A 14,575-nucleotide genomic window follows, 5' to 3' on the forward strand; every position below is an offset into this window, starting at 1 on the left:
TAAAAACAAGATTAAAATACAACGTTAAAATATTGAAACATTAAGGAAAAAGGAAAAAGAAAGAGGGGGGGGGGAATCAAATTGTCTCCAAGCCAAAGGCCAGGTGGAACAACACTGTCTTACAGGTCCAGCGGAAAGAAATCAGATCCTGCAGGGCCCTGGTCTCATGAGGCAGGGCGTTCCACCAGGCCGGAGCCAGTGCTGAAAAGGCCCTGGCTCTGGTTGAAGCCAATCTAACTTCCTTAGGGCCCAAGACCACTAGAGTGTTGCTATTTATGAGGCTCTCCGTGGGGCATACCGGGAGAGGTGGTCCCGTAGGTACGAGGGTCCTAGGCCGTGAAGGGCTTTAAAGGTCAAAACCAGCACCTTAAATCTGACCCTGTACTCCACCGGGAGCCAGTGCAGCTTGAAAAGCACTGGGTGAATATGCTCCCATGGCAGAGACCCCATGAGGAGCCTCACTGCAGCATTCTGCACCCGCTGGAGTTTCTGGGACAGCTTCAAGGGCAGCCCCGCGTAGAGCGAATTACAGTAGTCAAGCCAGGAGGTGACCGTCGCATGGATCACTGTGGCCAGGTCGGGGCGGGAAAGGTAAGGTAGAAGGGACCCTGAGGGTCATCTAGTCCAACCCCCTGCAATGCAGGAATCTCAGCTAAATCATCCATGACTGGTGGCCATCCAATCTCTGCTTAGAAACCTCCAAGGAAGAAGATTCCACCATCTTTGAGCGTATAAGACAGCTTCCTCACGCATCCTTTGCTTGCTTCTTGTGTATTTCTTTTAAATTTTACTTTTCATATAGGTTGGTTTTCCCTCCAAAAGTTGGCCTCTATTTCCAGCTATACCTACAAATTAGCACATGTGCAAATTTAAATAACAATTTATGGTGTAGGCCTTTGCCCAAAACATTTTAAGGACCTATCAATGTCTCTGACTGAGCCTTCCACAGAAGCTAGATGCATGTTTTCAACTATTTCTCCACAACCTGCAGGCTCACTGTTTTGTAAATATCCAGCCACAAGGAATTTCTGTGTGAAAGTTGGAGAATGTGGCTGGGAATCCTGAGAATGGCAGTTTTTCATTTTTTATCTATAAAAAATAAGTTGCTAGGCCACGTTGCTATTGTAGAATTGCCTTTCAAAGTATGAAGGCAAAGCATTCGGTCATGTCCAACACCTGGAAATATTTTAGAAGTCCGGATTTGTTTTTATTTTACTCCCAAAATCTATCTCCAAGTCCATTTAATGAGAATTTTTCTAAAGGGCTGAGCCGCATTTTTTACATTTAAGAACAAACATTGTATAATTAAACGGCAATAGCTTTGGGCCAACAACAGTGAACACCCCCACAAATTGTACTTTGGGTTTCTCTAAATCCATCAAATTGTTTTGCAGATGATGTTAATCCCATGCCAAGTAGATTGACCGGGTTCCTGCAGCCCTCAGACTTAACGGTATACTTTTTTAGTGTCACCCTGAAGACTAGAGAAATTATCCATTCCAGACTTGTGAGTCAAATACCTCAGGGCCCATAAGATCTCTTCAAATTGCTTAATTATCCCTAAGCACTGCTTGACAACGCTGGCACACAACTGGAGCCTTATATTATGGGAGTGGTGTGGTTGCTGCTTTCTGTGGTTCCATCAAGGGTTGCTGTGTTACTGCTTGAATGTGGAAACCAAGCTTGGGGGGGGGGGGCAAGATCACACTGGAAGATCTCCTCACTTGCTAGATGCTGGATTATGGCCAAGGAGAGAGGCTGTGTGCACATTCAAAGCACATTATTTCCCTTCAAGAATTCTAGGCACTGTCTTCTTCTTCTTTGGTGATCACTCATAGCCAAGTAAGATTGTCTTCCATATGCACGGTCTTAACAGTGAGTCCGTAAGTGGAGGCCAATTCTGGATCCACACGTCCTTCCACAGTGGGGACATAGGTTTCCGGGCGGGGGTTGATCATGGTGAGCGTTTGCCAAGTGTGCCTTCCTCTTAGCACGTTTCTCCCCGTTGTCCTGAGTTTGAGAATTTTCAAAGTCCATGACACCTTTGGTAAAGGCATGTCCTTCAATTGGAGCGCTCGCAGGCCAGTGTTTCCCAGTTGTCAGTGTTGATACTACATTTTTTTAAGATTTGCCTTGAGAGAGTCTTTAAACCTCTTTCGTTGACCACCAGCATTACACTTTCCATTTTTAAGTTCGGAATAGAGTAGTTGCTTTGGAAGACGATAATCAGGCATCCGCACATGACCAGTCCAGCGAAGTTGATGTTGAAGAATCATTGCTTCGAATCTGTAGCTTACCAATGCACTACAACCGTGTAGCAACCCTACAATGCCCAGAAATCTGAGATGGAGAAATGTGCTTTGAATGTGCTTTAAAAGCATTGTATGTATGCATCCCTTGTCTTGTTCTTCCTCCATGATCTGGTCCGACCTGTGTGATTCCATATCCCAACTTTTCTGGAGTGGTGGAGCAGCAACGATGATTGCAACTGTGCTTTTGTAATTTAAGAATGGGACCTCTGTTTTTAAGGAACAGTTGAGTGCTGAGTTCCCCTCTATTCTATCTGTAAATGTTAAAGAGCTAAATGGCCCCAGGGAGTGGTAGCTATTCCAGATTAATTACTTGGGTGTGATCTTGAGCGTGTGCGGTCAATCTAGACAAAACTTCAGTCTTTGGAAGCTGTTCTGGACACAACTCTTGCCAGTCTCATGGATGTTGTAGTTCAAAACAGCTGGAGGGTGCTAGGTTGATGAAGGCCAAAAATTTTGGTAAGCCAAAATCTTTGATTCAGTCACCCCAGAATGGACAATCAAGTGCTTCCACTCTGGATCAAAATAAATTAAAAAATTAAAAAAATTTCCAGTAGCACCTTAGAGACCAACTAAGTTTGTTCTGGGTATAAGCTTTTGTGTGCATGCACACTTCTTCAGATACTTCAGACTCTGGATCAAGTTGCCACTCCTCACACCCAATGGTTTCCTTGAAATTGGCACCCTGGTTCAAATTATTACCTCCCTTGCTGTCCCTCCTACCTTTCAGTACATGCACAATTAAAAAAGGGCATCTGGAAGGGCCTATAGTATGTTGTTTAGTTGTTTAGTCGTGTCCGACTCTTCGTGACTCCATGGACCAGAGCACGCCAGGCACTCTTGTCTTCCACTGCCTCCCGCAGTTTGGCTCTATAGTATGAGAGAATGGTTAATTTCAGAAAGTCCTGTGATATCATAATAACACATTTATCAAGGCATAAGCTTTTGTGGAGTAGACGTAACTTGCCTCAATTGCGATGTGTAAGTAATTTGTTAGCCTCTAACATGCTGCAAGACTCTTTGGCCGGGCTGCGGCACTTGGACCAGGGTGACAGCCCTGTCCAGACATGTTGCTCAGTGGTCATCTTTCTGTATGCCTGACTTAGCCTACAGTACCGTTTTGAGGATAAAATGGGGAGGCCCCTGGGTCTTCTACGCGGTAAAGAAAAACTGCCCCGCGCTTTGAGAAGAAGCTCGGCCAGCACAGGGGTGTCAACGCTCCTCCTCCGTGAGGCATTACTTGACATGCTTGATCAGCTAAAACAGATGACAGATGTAAAGCCTAAACGTCCAGAAGCAAGCGTCTCAGAGCATGTGAGCGCCTTGTGATCATTCCAAGGCATTGCTTAATAACAGAAAAATAAGCAAATCTGAGCCTTCGAGCAATTTTGGACTGAATGAACTGTGCAAGAACTCGCTTCAACAGCTACCCCCTCGGCCCCCACCTCCAAGATGCAAGCTGGCAAAGGTCCAAGCTGTGAAGTAAGCACTAATTGCTGAATTATCCCTCACTTGTGGCATGTTCTGAGTTTTCGCCATGCAGCAGCCCACTCCCAGGGCGGCAACAGGCCTCCCACATGGTCCCAGGCTGATGCGTTTTCCAGCCCTGTTGTTTGGGTCCAGAGCCTAGGACTTGCTGATCAAAAGGTCGGCGGTTCGAATCCCCGTGACGGGGTGAGCTCCCGTTGCTCGGTCCCTGCTCCTGCCAACCTAACAGTTCGAAAGCACGTCAAAGTGCAAGTAGATAAATAGGTACCGCTCCGGCGGGAAGGTAAACGGCGTTTCCGTGTGCTGCTCTGGTTCGCCAGAAGCGGCTTAGTCATGCTGGCCACATGACCCGGAAGCTGTACGCTGGCTCCCTCGGCCAATAAAGCGAGATGAGCGCCGCAACCCCAGAGTCGGTCATGACTGGACCTAATGGTCAGGGGTCCCTTTACCTTTACTAGAGAGCATGGAGATTGGGCCTGGGATTGGTTGTCTGCATTCATTCATTCATTTAGACTTATATACTACTTAATTAAGAAAAACCCCAATAATCTTCTCTAAGTGGCTTGCATTAAATGGTATAAAATGTCGGTGAAGAATAGCTATAAAAACAGACTTTAAATGCAGTAAACACAACAACATCAAAATATAGATGGATGCAGTATTTTTTAAACTATTGTGCATGATAAAAATTACATGTCTGGGTAGACTTGCCAAACGAAACAAATGATTTAACGGTGTTCATAGCAGGACAACAAAGGCGCCTACCTAATAATAATAATAATAATAATAATAATAATAATAATAATAGCAAAGCATCATGGGCTCTGCCATTGAGCTATAGTCCCCTTCCTCTTTTCAACCACCGGCCAGCTCATTTTTAAGTTTAGAGCAGGGACAGGGATTTTTTTCCCACAGCCTGAGGGCCACATTCACTTCTGGACAGACTTCTGAGGGCCACAAGTCTGTGGTGGGTGGGGCCAGAGGCAGAGCAACCAATTCAGTTTTACCTTGGCACAGGTAAAAAAACTGACGCAGTTTTACCTTCGACACAGACACTCACACACCCTTCTCTGTCCTCCAGGCAAGCGGCCATTATCAGAGCTCAAGGACACATTCCAGCCAGGCACAAATGCAAAATGAGGGTGCAAAATAGGGCCTGGGGAGAATTTTGAGGGCCAGACATAGGGGCCTTGAGGGCCTCACCTGGCTGTCTAGGCCTGAGTTCCCCACACCCCAAGGCCATAAACCAACATGGTGTCCTTCAGCTTTTGTCGGACTCCGACTCCCATGAGCCCCAGCTAGCAAGGTGAGTGGTCAGTGGAGGAATGATGGGAGTTGTAGTCCAGCAAGGTGTGGCGAGGCACAGGGTCCCCACCCTGCAGCCTGCATAATTTCATGAAGCTTGGCTATGTCTCTCTGCTTTCCTTGCCTTCTTAATACACTGGAAAGCCCCGGGAACTGGCTGCCTCTGCCAGAAGCCATTAAAAAGCAAGCGGCTGCGGCACTTGTTTGGTTATAAACACAGTTCTTCTCTGTGCCTGTTCACCTGTGCTTTGGTGTCACGGAGCATGGAGACTTGCATAGCAACACCTGTTTGCCAAGGGTGGGGCGCCGGCAGTTGAATGGATGTGCCTACAGGTGTTAGCTGGGGATGTTGATTCAGTACAGCAGGAATGGAACGTAACAGTTGCCACAATTGGAGATCCTGATGTAGAGGGAGTATCAAAAGAGCCAATCTTTGTCTAGGGTTACAAATCAGGCTAATATTACTATAACATATATCAACGGCTAGATTTTCCTGAAACTTGGCTCAGGCACTGTGCTCCAGGTGCAATCAAACAGACAACCAGATAGAGGGGAAATGGGGGCCTATAAAGTCATAAATAGTTTGGAGAGAGATATACTGTATATTGTTTACCCTCTGCCTTAACGCTAAAATGAAACTGATAAGCAATAGGTTCAGAACACAGACACAAAGTACCGTATTTTTTGCTCTATAAGACTCACTTTTTCCCTCCTAAAAAGTAAGGGGAAATGTGTGTGTGTGTTATGGAGTGAATGCAGGCTGCACAGCTATCCCACAAGCCAGAACAGCAAGAGTTCTGGCTTCTGGGATTCAGAATATTTTTTTTCTTGTTTTCCTCCTCCAAAAACTAGGTGCGTCTTGTGGTCTGGTGCGTCTTATAGAGCGAAAAATATGGTATTTCTTCCCACAATGTGGCCACATGCGCTGCCCTTTTACTCTTCGCTTTGCAGAGAAAGTACAGTGGTACCTCGGGTTAAGAACTTAATTCCTGAAACTGTTCTTAACCTGAGGTACCACTTTAGCTAATGGGGCCTCCCGCTGCCACCCCCACATGATTTCTGTTCTCATCCTGAAGCAAAGTTCTTAACCCGAAGTACTATTTCTGGGTTAGTGGAGTATGTAACCTGAAGCATCTGTAACCCGAGGTCCCACTGTAGATCGAGAAACAGCAGAGCATTGGAAGATTCAGGGTGCACACAATAAATAAATAATCAAACAAACAAATTGTTTATTTATACCCCCCAACAGAATATTGAAAACATGATAAAACATCAAACATTAAAAACTTCCCTAAACAGGGCTGCCTTCAGTTGTTTATCTCCTTGACATCTGAAGGGAGGACGTTCCACAGGGCAGGCACCACTACCAAGAAGGCCCTCTGCCTGGTTCCCTGTAACCTCACTTATTGCAGTGAGGGAACCACCAGAAGGCCCTCGGTGCTGGACCTCAGTGTCCAGGCTGAATGATAGGGGTGGAGACACTCCTTCGGGTATACTGGGCCAAGGCTGTTTAGGGCTTTCAAGGTCAGCACCAACACTTTGAATTGTGCTTGGAAACGTACTGGGAACCAACGCAGGTCTTTCAGGACCGGTGTTATATGGTCTTGGCGGCCACTCCCAGTCACCAGTCTAGCTGCCGCATTCTGGATTAGTTGTAGTTTCCGGATCGCCTTCAAAGGTAGCCCCACGTAGAGCGCATTGCAGTAGTCCAAGTGTACTTCAAAGTACTTCTTCACGCAGTACATAATTAAACTATGGAACTCGCACCCGCAGGAAGGAGCGATGGCCAACAACTTGGGTGGCTTCAAAAGAGGATTGGAGAAATTCGCAGAGGAGAGGACCACCCATGACTACTAGCTACACTGGCCAGAGAGCTGTCATGCTCATATCCCGCTTGCATGCTTCCCAAGCGGGATGTGAACACGACAGCTCTCTGGCCAGTGTGGCTAGAGCGGTAGACTCGTAATCTGGTGAACCGGGTTCGATTCCCTACTCCTCCAAATGCAGCTACTGGGTGACCTTGAGCTAGTCACACTTCTCTGAAGTCTCTCAGCCCCACTCACCTCACAGAGTGTCCGTTGTGGGGGAGGAAGGGAAAGGAGAATGTTAGCTGCTTTGAGACTCCTTCGGGTAGTGATAAAGCAGGATATCAAATCCAAACTCTTCTTCTTCTTCTTCACTGGAGTATCTGGTTGGCCACTGTGAGAACAGGATGCTGGGCTAGATGGGGCAGCCATTGGCCTGATCCAGCAAATCCCTTCTCATGTTCTTAAGACGATGCTTGAGAAGCTGGGCTACTGATGGATCCAGCCAATTTCGTCTTTTGTCCTTACCTGGAGGGAAATCCAGATGGTCAACTATTGTGGTAACCTGGTTTTATGATCCTGTTCCTCCCAGGCTGGATATAGAATGCACATTCTTTTGTTTTGTTTGTTTTTTAAATGGGAGAATTGGATGGTTTGGGTTTTTTTTTAAAAAAAAGAAAGCACCGAAGAGATGCTGTGCGGCATTCTGTCTATTTCAGAGACAGCTGGCAGGGCAAAGATTATCAGGGAAAGGGCTTTAGAGGAAACACAGGGATTTGCTATTCCATGGTCAGAACATTGTTCCACTAAAAGCACTATCTTGCCTTCAGCAGAGGCACGTGAGCTGATGCTTTTTGAGAAGATGGAACTCTCTGTCAGCACTGGAAGCGCAGAGGAACACACAAAATAGATGCCATAGTGAAAATGAAGCATGAGGCGATTACCACTATTATTATTGGCAATCCCTGCATGCAGCCACATTGTTTTCTAAGGCACAAGGCCAGGTTTTACTCTGCTACTCCAGTCTTGCAATGTTAGCAATCCCCAAAGGTTCTGCCCATATTATATTTCAGGGGAGCAGAAACCCACCATCGGGGGGGGGGGGGGATGGATTGCATTCGTTGAATTTTGCATTAGACAGCTAAACGCTTGGAGAATGTTTGGCGTGCACCACGTATTTTGGTTTCATTGCCATCACTTTTCATCAACATCACAGGAATTAACTGAGCGCCACTTACTTCTGAGTAAACAAGCCTTGGGGGTGTACTGCAGCCCTGCAGCCCTAAAAGCCATTAACCAAAGAGTAAGGACTGTTGTGCTCAGAGGGATTTACTTCTGAGTAAACAAGATTAGGACTGAGTTGTGTATAGGACTGTGACTTTACTAGATCACTGGACCCCAAAGTTTAAGTAAAAGGCTACTGTAACCATATATTTAGCATCTGATTTTATCTGTCCACAGCCTTTGTGAAATTTTGCATGTGTTTCTAAACCAAGAACAGAGTAACGAGTGCTCCAAATTGATTTATACCCCATCTTTAAAATCCTTGAAGAAGAAGAAGAAGCCCTGACAAAGTCAACAAGACCCCTTTTCTGATGAGGAATCTCATTTTGGGAATAAACTCACACATCCCACATAGAACAGGGTGCTTGGAGTAGGCCGCCTTCCTCTTTCGGAAGAGAGTGGGCACGCACGATTCTGAATGCCCCGTGTTGTGTGCCATTCTGTCTCTCCTTCCAAAAATTAGTTTCGCATTTACTGCATGACTAAAAAAATGGCAAAACTACAGAAACCAAACAAAGGCAACATTTTGCAGTGTTAAAAGGGGAGGAAGGAGGGGGAGGCGGGAGCTCTGACTCCAATGAAAGGAATTTGGGTACTCAGTGAATAATGTTGGTGCAACCAGGAGCCTGTAGCATGGCAAGTAGGCAAATGCAAACATGTGGGTTGGGTTCAACAGGAAGTCATCTATGTAGGATGAAATACCCAGTGCCCTTATTTCTAAGGGACTGGTTGAACTGAGGAGAAGGGGGAGACATTTACTCACAACTCTTATTCCAGTGGGGATGCGGGTGGCGCTGTGGGTTAAACCACAGAGCCTGGGACTTGCTGATCAGAAGGTCGGCGGTTCAAATCCCCGCAATGGCGTGAGCTCCCGTTGCTCGGTCCCTGCTCCTGCCAACCTAGCAGTTCGAAAGCACGTCAAAGTGCAAGTAGATAAATAGGTACCGCTCCGGCGGGAAGATAAATGGCGTTTCCATGCACTGCTCTGGTTTCACCAGAAGTGGCTTAGTCATGCTGGCCACATGACCCAGAAGCTGTACGCCGGCTCCCTCGGCCAGTAAAGTGAGATGAGCGCCGCAACCCCAGAGTCGGCCACGACTGGACCTAATGGTCACGGGTCCTTGTTCCATTGAGGGGTGTTTTCTACGAGGCAGGCTGCAAATCATGCTATTTACACAGGAGGTCACCCAGTCCCAATCCCTGGTCTATCCAGTTAAAAGCAGAGATAGACAAAGGGTGTTCCCAAGCACATTCAGGATGCATTGTAGGTAATGGTCACAACCCACACCAGCCACTCTTTTGCAAGCCTAGGAAGGGGCCTTAACCACAGAGCAACGTATGCATAGAGCTTCCCTGTGCAAGGCATGGATCATAGAATCATAGACTCATAGAATCATAGAGTTGGAAGAGACCACAAGGGCCATTGAGTCCAACCCCCTGCCAAGCAGGAAACACCATCAGAGCACTCCTGACATATGGTTGTCAAGCCTCTGCTTAAAGACCTCCAAAGAAGGAGACTCCACCACACTCCTTGGCAGCAAATTCCACTGTCGAACAGCTCTTACTGTCAGGAAGTTCTTCCTAATGTTTAGGTGGAATCTTCTTTCTTGTAGTTTGGATCCATTGCTCCGTGTCCGCTTCTCTGGAGCAGCAGAAAACAACCTTTCTCCCTCCTCTATGTGACATCCTTTTATATATTTGAACATGGCTATCATATCACCCCTTAACCTCCTCTTCTCCAGGCTAAACATGCCCAGCTCCCTTAGCCGTTCCTCATAAGGCATCGTTTCCAGGCCTTTGACCATTTTGGTTGCCCTCCTCTAGACACGTTCCAGTTTGTCAGTGTCCTTCTTGAACTGTGGTGCCCAGAACTGGACACAGTACTCCAGGTGAGGTCTGACCAGAGCAGAATACAGTGGCACTATTACTTCCCTTGATCTAGATGCTATACTCCTATTGATGCAGCCCAGAATTGCATTGGCTTTTTTAGCTGCCGCGTCACACTGTTGGCTCATGTCAAGTTTGTGGTCCACCAAGACTCCTAGATCCTTTTCACATGTACTGCTCTCAAGCCAGGTGTCACCCATCTTGTATTTGTGCCTCTCATTTTTTTTGCCCAAGTGCAATACTTTACATTTCTCCCTGTTAAAATTCATCTTGTTTGTTTTGGCCCAGTTCTCTAATCTGTCAAGGTCGTTTTGAAGTGTGATCCTGTCCTCTGGGGTGTTAGCCACCCCTCCCAGTTTGGTGTCATCTGCAAATTTGATCAGGATGCCCTTGAGTCCATCATCCAAGTCGTTGATAAAGATGTTGAATAAGACCGGGCCCAAGACAGAACCCTGTGGTACCCCACTAGTCACTCTTCTCCAAGATGAAGAGGAACCAATGATGAGCACCCTTTGGGTTCGGTCAGTCAGCCAGTTACAAATCCACTGAGTGGTAGCAAAGTCAAGACCGCATTTTACCAGCTTCTTTACAAGAATATCATGGGGCACCTTGTCAAATGCCTTGCTGAAATCAAGGTAGGCTACATCCACTGCGTTCCCTTCATCTACCAGGCTTGTAATTCTGTCAAAAAACGAGATCAGGTTAGTCTGACATGACTTATTTTTCAGAAATCCATGTTGACTATTGGTGATCACAGCATTCCTTTCTAGGTGCTCACAGACTGTTTGCTTAATGATCTGCTCCAGAATCTTCCCTGGTATTGATGTCAGACTGACTGGGCGGTAATTATTTGGGTCCTCTCTTTCCCCCTTTTTGAAAATAGGGACAACATTTGCCCTCCTCCAGTCTGTCGGGACTTCGCCTGTTCTCCAGGAATTCTCAAAGATTCTGAGTTCTGAGATCACATCTGCCAGTTCTTTTAATACTCTTGGATGCAGTTCATCTGGCCCTGGAGACTTGAATACATCTAAACTAGCCAAGTATTCTTGTACTATCTCCTTAGTTATTCTGGGCTGTGTTTCCTCTGCTGAATCATTTGCTCCAAATTCTTCAGGTCGGGCATTGTTTTCTTTATCGGAGAAGACTGAGGCAAAGAAGGCATTGAGGAGTTCAGCCCTTTCTGTGTCCCCTGTTTGCATTTCACCATCTTCTCCTCTGAGTGACCCCAGTGTTTCTTTGTTCTTCCTTTTGCTACGAACATACCCATAAAAGCCTTTTTTGTTGCTTTTAACCTCTTTAGCAAGCCTGAGTTCATTCTGTGCTTTAGCTTTTCTGACTTTGTGTCTACACGTGCTGGCTATTTGTTTGAATTCCTCTTTGGTGGTTTCCCCCCTTTTCCATTTTTTGTACACATCCTTTTTTAATCTTAACTCAGTTAAAAGTTCTTTAGATAGCCACCCTGGCTTCTTTAGGTACCTTCCATGTTTCCGTTTCATTGGTATTGCCTGAAGTTGTGCTTTTACTATCTCCCTCTTAACAAACTCCTAGCAATCATGAACTCCCTTTCCTTTTAGTACTACTGTCCATAGGATCTCACCCAGCACTTCCCTAAGTTTTATGAAGTCGGCTTTCTTAAAGTCAAGAAATTGAGTCCTAGTATGCTTGGCTGCTCCTTTCCGCTGTATAGTAAACTTCAGAAGAGCATGATCACTCGCGCCTAATGATCCTTCCACTTCTACCCTACTAACCAGGACCAGATCTAAAATGGCTGTTCCTCTTGTTGCTTCTCCCACTTTCTGGACAATGAAGTTGTCTGCAAGGCCAGTGAGGAATCTGTTTGACCTTATGCTCTTGGCTGAGTTTGACATCCAACAAATATCCGGGTAATTGAAGTCCCCCATTACTACTATCTCCCTTCCTTTTGCATGCTTGGCCATCTGTTCCAGGAAGGCATCATCTATGTCCTCCGTTTGGCTTGGGGATCTATATTAAACTCCCACAATGAGGTCACTGTTATTCTTTTCTCCCTTAATTTTGACCCAAATGCTCTCACTTTGGCTTTGAGGTTCTAAATCTTGGATCTCTTCACAGGTATACACATCCCTGACATATAACGCCACTCCTCCTCCTTTCTTGTCTGGTCTGTTTCTCTGAAATAGATTGTATCCCTCCATTATTACATTCCAATCGTGGGACTTATCCCACCAGGTTTCAGTGATGCCTATTATGTCATATTTAGTTTGCTGTACCAAGAGCTCAAGCTCATCTTGTTTATTTCCCATGCTTTGCGCATTAGTGTACAGACATTGAAGTCCATTAATCCTGGACCAATCAGTATCCCACCTTGTATGGAGTAGCTGTGCACATGAACACTGGTATATATACAGAAGGCTCCTTCTCACTTATGGAGAGCATGTAGGTATCTCTGCCAGGCTTGGTGCTGCTGGGGCGTGTGACCATCAGACGTATAAGGGGGCAGAGCCTGTGGCTCCATTATCCTTTCAAGCACCCTTAAAGTGACTGATCTCTCAGCGTCCCGATTCATAAAATTCAGATAAACCTACATTGCAAAGTTGTATGAGAACATAGGAACCTGCCTTACACCATATCAGACCTTTGGTTCATCTTGCTCATCTCCAGGGCTTCAGGCAGGGGACCTTCTGGAGATGCCAGGAATTGAGCTGTGGACCTTCTGACCTCAAAGCAGATGTTCTACCACTGAGCTATGGCCCCGCTGTGCACATCCAAGGAAGAGAGGAAAGCTTGGTGGTTAATTTGTGATAGCTATTTCTCATGCGCAGCTGCCGTTGAGTGAGCCACCTGCACATGGGAAATCTTACTTCGTGTGGCCACTTCTCATAGAACGCTCTCCATTTCACCACCCGATGTGCCGGGCGGTATGTTTGTGGTGACCTGAAGGTGAGCCAGACAGTGACAACCAGTCGGCATAGTAAGCTGGTGTGCAAACATCACACCAGAGATGCTTCCAAACAGCCTCTGAGGGCTGGTTCATCCATGCCATTTCATCCCTGGACCAGCTACTAGCGACAGTGGCTCTCTTGAAGGAAGCATGCCTCTGAAGACCAGTTGCTGGACGGTGTTGTTGCACCCAGATCCTTCTTTTGGGCCTCCCATAGGCATCTGGTTGGTCACTGGGGTGGATTAGAAGGGCCATTGGCCTGATCCGGCAGGCTCTTCATATATATATATTTTAATTTATTAGATTTTCCACAATAATAACAAAAACCACAAAGCAGAATAACACACAAAAACAGAAAAAATAAAATGAAAAAATAAAAATACATCAATGAACGAAAGAAAAAAAAGGAACAATAAACAGATAAACAATAACAACAAACTTAATTCTTTACAAATCCAACCTTTTAAACATCTTGGTTGACTTCCTCTAGTCCCTCCCTTCTGAGTTCCTTGTAGTTGAAAGTAACAGCTTTCCAATATCATTATTGAACTAAAACAATTTCCAATTATAGTCCATTTTACTCACATTTCTTAATATTCTAAATCCCATTTATTTAATTATAACTTAGTTTAATCCTAGGCCTATTTGTTTCTTTCAAGTAATTTCTAATTTTTTTATATTACAATATTTATTCAAATAGTCCTTAAATTTCCTCCAGTCCTCTTGAAACTCCTCTTCTTTCTGGTCGCGGATTCTTCCAGTCAGGTGGGCTAGCTCCGAAAAGTCCATCATCTTCAGGCAGGCTCTTCATATTTATGTTCTTAAAACCGTGTCATCAAGTGCAGCAGCAGAACATCTCTCCTTGAACAACTGTGGGTCATTGGATGCTGACTAGTCAACAGATGTACCATGCATATAAGTTTCCACAGCTGTAAACTAAACTTCACTTCTGGATTGTTTCTCCTTCCCTCTCCCAAGTATCCTACAGCATCACAGCAGCAGCAGGTTCCTTACTTTCAGAAATTTGAATATATCCATTGTTTTGTGACTGCTTCCAGTCTGGGGGATAAGGCCATCAAAGGCATCTATCCCATTTTGGTACAGAGGATTATCTGATAGCCAACTTCAAATATCTAAAGGGCTGTCACGTGGAGGGTGGGACAAGCTTGCTTTCTTCCGCTCCGGAGGCCAGGACTCAAACCAACGGATTCCAGTTACAAGGAGATTCCTGCTAAACATCAGGAAGAACTTTCTGGCAGTAAGAGCCGTTCAACAGTGGAACGGACTCCCACAAGGGGTGGTGGGCTCTATTTCCTTGGAAGTTTTAAAGCAGAGGTTGGATGGCCATCTGTCATGGATGATCTGGTTGAGATTCCAGTCCGTTTCCGAGCACAATTCAAAGTGTTGGTGCTGACCTTTAAAGCCCTAAACGGCCTCAGTCCTGTATACCTGAAGGAGCGTCTTCACCCCCATCTTTCAGCCCGGACACTGAGATCCAGCACCAAGGGCCTTCTGGCGGTTCCCTCATTGCGAGAAGTGAGGTTACAGGGAACCAGACAGAGGGCCTTCTCGGTAGT

General features: G+C 45.8%; 1 protein-coding gene across 2 annotated transcripts in view; it reads left to right on the forward strand.

Moving 5' to 3' along the window:
* The window catches only part of SPTBN1 (spectrin beta, non-erythrocytic 1), a 178,991-nt gene that overhangs the window by 14,777 nt on the left and 149,639 nt on the right, over positions 1-14,575 (forward strand). The window lies entirely within an intron of this gene.

The sequence above is a fragment of the Podarcis raffonei genome, chromosome 3 (genome assembly GCF_027172205.1).
Source record: "Podarcis raffonei isolate rPodRaf1 chromosome 3, rPodRaf1.pri, whole genome shotgun sequence".
NCBI lineage: Eukaryota > Metazoa > Chordata > Lepidosauria > Squamata > Lacertidae > Podarcis > Podarcis raffonei.